The sequence below is a fragment of the Phacochoerus africanus genome, chromosome 11 (genome assembly GCF_016906955.1).
Source record: "Phacochoerus africanus isolate WHEZ1 chromosome 11, ROS_Pafr_v1, whole genome shotgun sequence".
NCBI lineage: Eukaryota > Metazoa > Chordata > Mammalia > Artiodactyla > Suidae > Phacochoerus > Phacochoerus africanus.
The window spans coordinates 114,375,337-114,381,336 of NC_062554.1; positions in this window are offsets into that span (position 1 = coordinate 114,375,337).

Consider the following 6,000-nt stretch of genomic DNA (forward strand, 5'->3'; position numbering starts at 1 on the left):
TGGAGCAGAGCTGCCTAGCTAAGCCCAGGTAGATAGGCTGAACTGTAGTCAATCTGCAGATCCATAAGCATGAGACACAATGTTGGTGTTATTGCTTTTAATCATTGAATATATAGTAGTCTGTTATGTGGCAAGAGGATGGAAATAAAAACCCTGCAGAACACAAACATTAAAATACACAGTGTGGATTTGGGTATGCCAGTCTCAAAACTAGGAGAGGATCATAAAAGGAAAAATAAGAGAAGGACCCAAGACAGAACCCTAGGGAATATCAAGATACTGACCATTTGTCATTTGGACGGGCACACACAGTTCTGAGTGCTGAAGATACTCTTTTTCTCTTTCCTGATATTAACCACTTTAAAGGTATATGCTACCCCATTACTTAGAGCTGTATTATACACATGGACTCTGAGTAGGTCTTTTTTTTCCCCCACACCTGTGGCATATGGAAATTCCCCAGCCAGGGAGTGAATCTGAGCCGCAGATTCTTAACCTACTGCATCACAGTGGAAATTCCTCAGGGTAGGTCTTAATATTTTGATTTTAAAGAGAAATTGCTCTTGCTTCTCTTTTGTCTTTTGTGTGTGTGTGTGTGTCTTTTTAGGGCCATACCCATGGCATATGGAAGTTCCCAGGCTAGGGGTCTTATCAGAGCTGCAGCTGCTGGCCCGGCCACAGCCACAGCAATGCCAGATCTGAGCTGTGTCTGTGAACTACACCACAGCTCACAGCAACAACGGATCCTTAACCCACTGAACGAGGCCAGGGATTGGACCTGTGTCCTCATGGTTACTAGTCAGATTCATTTCTGCTGAGCCACAATGGGAACTCCAAGTTCTTGCTTCTCTTGATTCCAGCTTCTTTGCTTGGCTGGATTTTCCCACCAGAACAAAACATCTCTTTAGACTTCCACGTCAGTTTCCATTAGCAACCCATTCTGTATGTTGAATTTAGAGATGCCTAGTCAATTTCTATTTTTCTTTCCTCAATAGTTAGTTGATAAACTTTTCTCCCCCCTTTAGGGCACTGAAAAGTTAATTTTCCTGCAAAGGGTAGAGGTTTCTGCCTTATTTTAGTGTTTTCTATTTTCCTCTTCTCCCTACTCCCCACTCCCTCTCCTGTCCTTCTTCCTCTATCTTCTCAATCAACCATCACCCTAGAACTCTGCTATTCTGCTCCTTTTTGTAATGACATTTTCTAATTCCCTAATGTACAAAGAGGGTTAACAGCTATTTTTGTTCTTGTGTCCCAACTCCACAAGCATAAAGGTGGGGTTTTTGGTTTCTCAGTTTTGGAGTTTTGTTTTGTTCCTTTTTTTTTTTTTTTTTTTTTACTGCTAATACAGTGTTCATCTTCCTTTTAAATGCCAAGGTTTCTAATAAGTGCCAGAATCACCGTACATCACTGACCACAAAAAATGCTTTTATTCTAATGGGCCTGGAGCTTCTGCTCTAAGTTTCGGTAGAGTCAGACACAGAATTGCATATAAACCAAACCTCATGAAGTGGCTTGCAGACGCTCTCTCTCCGAGACAGTCCTTCAGAGCAACTTCCTGTTCTCATGAGGAACAAACCAGAATGAATTACTTTAGGCAGACAAAATAGATAGGAGAAATACAGTGCTGTTTCCTCTGCTGAGATTGTGACTTGACACTCATTCACTTAGTTCAGACATTTAACACAAAGAGGGAAGTTCTGATAGCTAGTTAAGGGGAAATATGATGCATTTGATGATAGAAACATTGAATTTCAGACTCTAGGGAATTTTTTGGTGTACAGAATCCAGTTTTGAAATGCAGGTAATTGGTTTGGCTTTGAGCATGCTGAGTTTGAAGTTTAGAGAGGGTTTTATGTGGAGGTGTCCAATCGGCAGGACAGACACACAGAAGAATTGTCAGGGTCAATGTTATAGATTTGAGCATTACTTGTACATTTGACGTTTCTAGGGGGGATAGGGACATTTGTGAACTTCAAAACCCACGGGTAAGAATTGAGTCTTGAGTTATACAGAGTTTGGTGGATAGAAGTAATAAGTAAACCAATGAAAGAGAAAGATAAATATCTATGGTATGGAAATTGTGACAATATAGCCTTGTGCATGCCAACACAGAATTCTGAGAAGGCAGATGTGGTTGTGTAATCAAACAAGGGCTCATATGCCCACAGTGCAGAAAGTCAAACTCTGATAGCAGGTGGTTCCAGCAAAGTAAGGGCTTATTTTCAGGGTGCCAAGCAAGGCAGTGGGAGACAAGTTTCAGATCCATCTTGGTCTTTGAGTTAGGAATATTTTAAAGGGGAAGAACAAAGAAACTGGGATTAGTCATCATCTTTTGACATTTCTGTAATATTTTTCAATTGTGATTTTGGAAGTCAGGATGTCTCAAGTTTATGATTCTCTGGCCAGGTGATCTATGGCCAAGGGTCTGTGAGCTCATCTGGTCCTGGAAAAATAACTTGAATTTGTACGTTAACGATGAGATCTATGATAATATCTTTAGCACATTAACAATATTAGGGACAACGGCAATCTTAGTCATCTGACTCTGGTTGATTACTGTTCAGAGGAGAACACAGAATTGAGGTCAGAGAAGATAAGAAAGAGAATAAAATTTTGGATGGAGAGATGAATCATAGACTCAGAGCACTCAGTTTTAGGGGGGTTTGGTTTCAGTTATGAGTAGCTACTGCCAGAGGGATACCAGGAACACAAAGGATGAGCAAAAGTCATCCGATTTCGTGATGAGGAACCACTGGGGACATGTGAGAAGATACTTTCAGTGGAGCAATGTGGACTGGATCAGGGTGCCTATGGTTAGGGAGGAATACATTGTGAGGAAATGGAGGAGAGGAAGATAACCTTTCAAAAAAATGTAGGTGGGGAACAAAGAAGAAAAAGAACTCCAGGATTAAAGTCAGAGTTACTGACCCTGGTGAAACAAACTCCAGGGATCCTCACTGCTCTGGCCTTGGGATGTTTTGGATTTTATGATATTTGTGACATTTATCATCTTTTAAAAAATGTTCAATTTATTATGATTTCTCTTTTCATTCTAAAGAAATGCTCACTTTTGTACCAATTTTACATTTTTCATTTCATGTATTATATTATGTAAGCTCTGGTTGCATAAACCCGGGTCTTCTCCAGCAAGATCAATGTTCATATAACAGATTCATTGATAAGGGAATTTCTTCTCTCTCATCTTCTTGGGTCCAAGAACAGTTTTGGTAGAGATGAGTTCTAAGTCTTCCAGCGAACATGCTAGCATGGTGGTCATGACCAAGCGGAGGCAGCAGTTAACTTACCCTGACACTTGAAAGAATACTTAATTTTGGCTCTTCTCAGTGCTGGCCTTTTTTCTTTTCCTTTAGCAGTCCTTGGACACTAACTGATGGATCAGATTAGCTGCTATTAATTTGGAAGCTACCTTAGTAGGTGGGATTAGATGGTCATTTGTGTTCTTTGTCAACTTGAGTTCTATTTGTTTCAAAGAGCAGAACTTCAAAGGTAAGGGAGGAAGAGCTGGAAGGTTCAATTAGTTATTTGTGGCCAGGTAGGGGGTCCAGGGAGAGAATGGTGCTAGGAAGGGAGTGAGCAGCTCTGAGGAATGATAAAGGAAGGGGTCAGCCAGGAGGTTTTGTCCAGGTGAGGGGCCTAGGGTGGCTGTGGCTGAGTTGTTTTGGGTTAGCCTGGGACACAGGCCCAGACTGACATGACAAGGGAAGAGTCGAAGCTATACCTGAGAGGAGACACAGGAGGGAAAGCATTGCGGAGAGGTGAGGGTGATGTCAGGGATGAGAGTGGCTGCCTCACAGATGCCTCCAAAGAACCCTGCTCACAGGAAGAGCTTGTTTGATCACTGACTCATTGTGTGGCCTGCTCTTCCTGTGCTTCAGTTTCCTCTTCTGTAAGATGTGAAGCACCACAAAGGGCTATGGGAAGGAAAAACTAAGAAAAGTAGACCAAGACGCTGGTGATGGATACATACTTCTGTGGTTTCTATGGTAATAATTCTGGGCTGAAGTTAAAAAAAAAAAACTAAGATGAGTGAAATTCACCCCCACTTATTAATAAAATGTATTTCAAATGGAGAGTTTTCTCTTGCAGGGGATTGTCACTAAAAGAGGTAATTTTCCTCAGGAAAACCTCCAGTCAGGGGGGGGTCTCTGGTTTATCATTGGAATGCAGAAACCGAATTTGGCACTTTTTTTTTTTACAGTAAAGAAAGAAATGGCAAACAAATGATAGCTCTTTCACTCACAATAACATGCATTAAGTACCTATCTTATACCAATGTACTGGCATTATAATAGGTGGGGAGACTACAAAGATGGAAAGGGTAGATTCAACCTTAAATAAGTGTAGAAAGGGATGTAACTAATTATAACCACTTGATATAGAGGCTGTATTCCATGGGCATGTGAAGGGTGAAGGGTGGTTGGAGAGATCAGAGAAAGGAGCCAGGAATACAGGGGACAGATGTCAGCACAAGTTCCACAAAGGAGCTGACATATGAGCTGGTTCCTGAAAGTATTCAATGAGGAGGTGCTCAGGTAGCAAACTAAAGGGTGGGAGGACATGGGAGAACTTTCCTACACTGGCATTAAGTCTTAAGACAGACTATTAGAATGACCCTTCCTTAGAAGCTGACACCATGTTTGATTCATCTTTGTATGCCTGGGGACTTTTCCCAGACCTTTGCCTGCTGTGGAACCCCAGTATACATTTGTGTTTAATTCATTCCCTTGTTTAAAAGGATTCGGTAGTTTCCCACTGATGATGAATAAGTTCCTACCCCCTCTTCTGGACTCTGAAACCCCGTGTGATCTGTACCTATCTTGAACTTTTCTTCCTTGCTGCTGCTTGACTATGATTCATCATGTAACTAGATATTTCTTATCCTCCAGCTTTCCATATAAACCTCTCCTCAGAGACGTCTTGCTTAATCAGCTAAGTAGTTTCCTCATACTTCTTCCTGATTGTCTCTATTATTGTATCCTATTCCTAAAATATTTATTGAGTAAATCAAATGTTGATCAAAATAACTGTAATAAGAATAATAGTTAGAATTTATCAAGTGCTTTTCATATGCTTAGCATTATGCTTTTTTCCTTTTTTTTTTGTCTTTTTGTTGTTGTAGTTGTTGTTGTTGCTGTTGCTATTTCTTGGGCCACTCCTGCGGCATATGGAGGTTCCCAGGCTAGGGGTCCAATCGGAGCTGTAGCCACCGGCCTACGCCAGAGCCACAGCAACACGGGATCCGAGCCGCGTCTGCAACCTACACCACAGCTCACGGCAACGCCGGATCGTTAACCCACTGAGCAAGGTCAGGGACCGAACCCGCAACCTCATGGTTCCTAGTCGGATTCGTTAACCACTGTGCCACGACGGGAACTCCATCCTTTTTTGTTTTCTTTAATGTTTTGTTGTGGTGAGAACACTTTAGAACTACTCATTCCAAGTAGGCAATACATTATTAAGTGTAGTTACCATGTGGTACCTTAGACCTTTAGAAACTATTCATCTTAGAACTGAAAGTTTCTATGTATGTTGTGTGCTTACTTATTTATACTCATTACCTCATTTAGTCCTCATAAGAAACATGTGAAGTAAGCACAATTATTATTTCTATTTTATAGAAGAGGAAACTGAAACTCAAGAGGGACCAAGCAAATTGGCCCAGGAGACACAATTAATGCTGGAGTGATAGCTTTGAAATCAGGATGTCTGCCCTCAGAACCCAAGTTCAAACATACCTACTTAAGACTTTTAAATACTGCCACTTGAATGTGTTTGAAAGCTCAGAGTATTAGCAGAGGATTATCACATATTTATTTCAGATGAGCTTTGTGTTCCATGAATTTTTACTTGATCAAGGACATGGTTTTAGAATCTTCTACTACAATTACTACTATCATCCATGGTGTCAAATGATAGTCATTGTTTATTAGCAGAAGGGAAGAACTGAATTCTATTTTTCCCTCCTCAAATTTTCCGTGG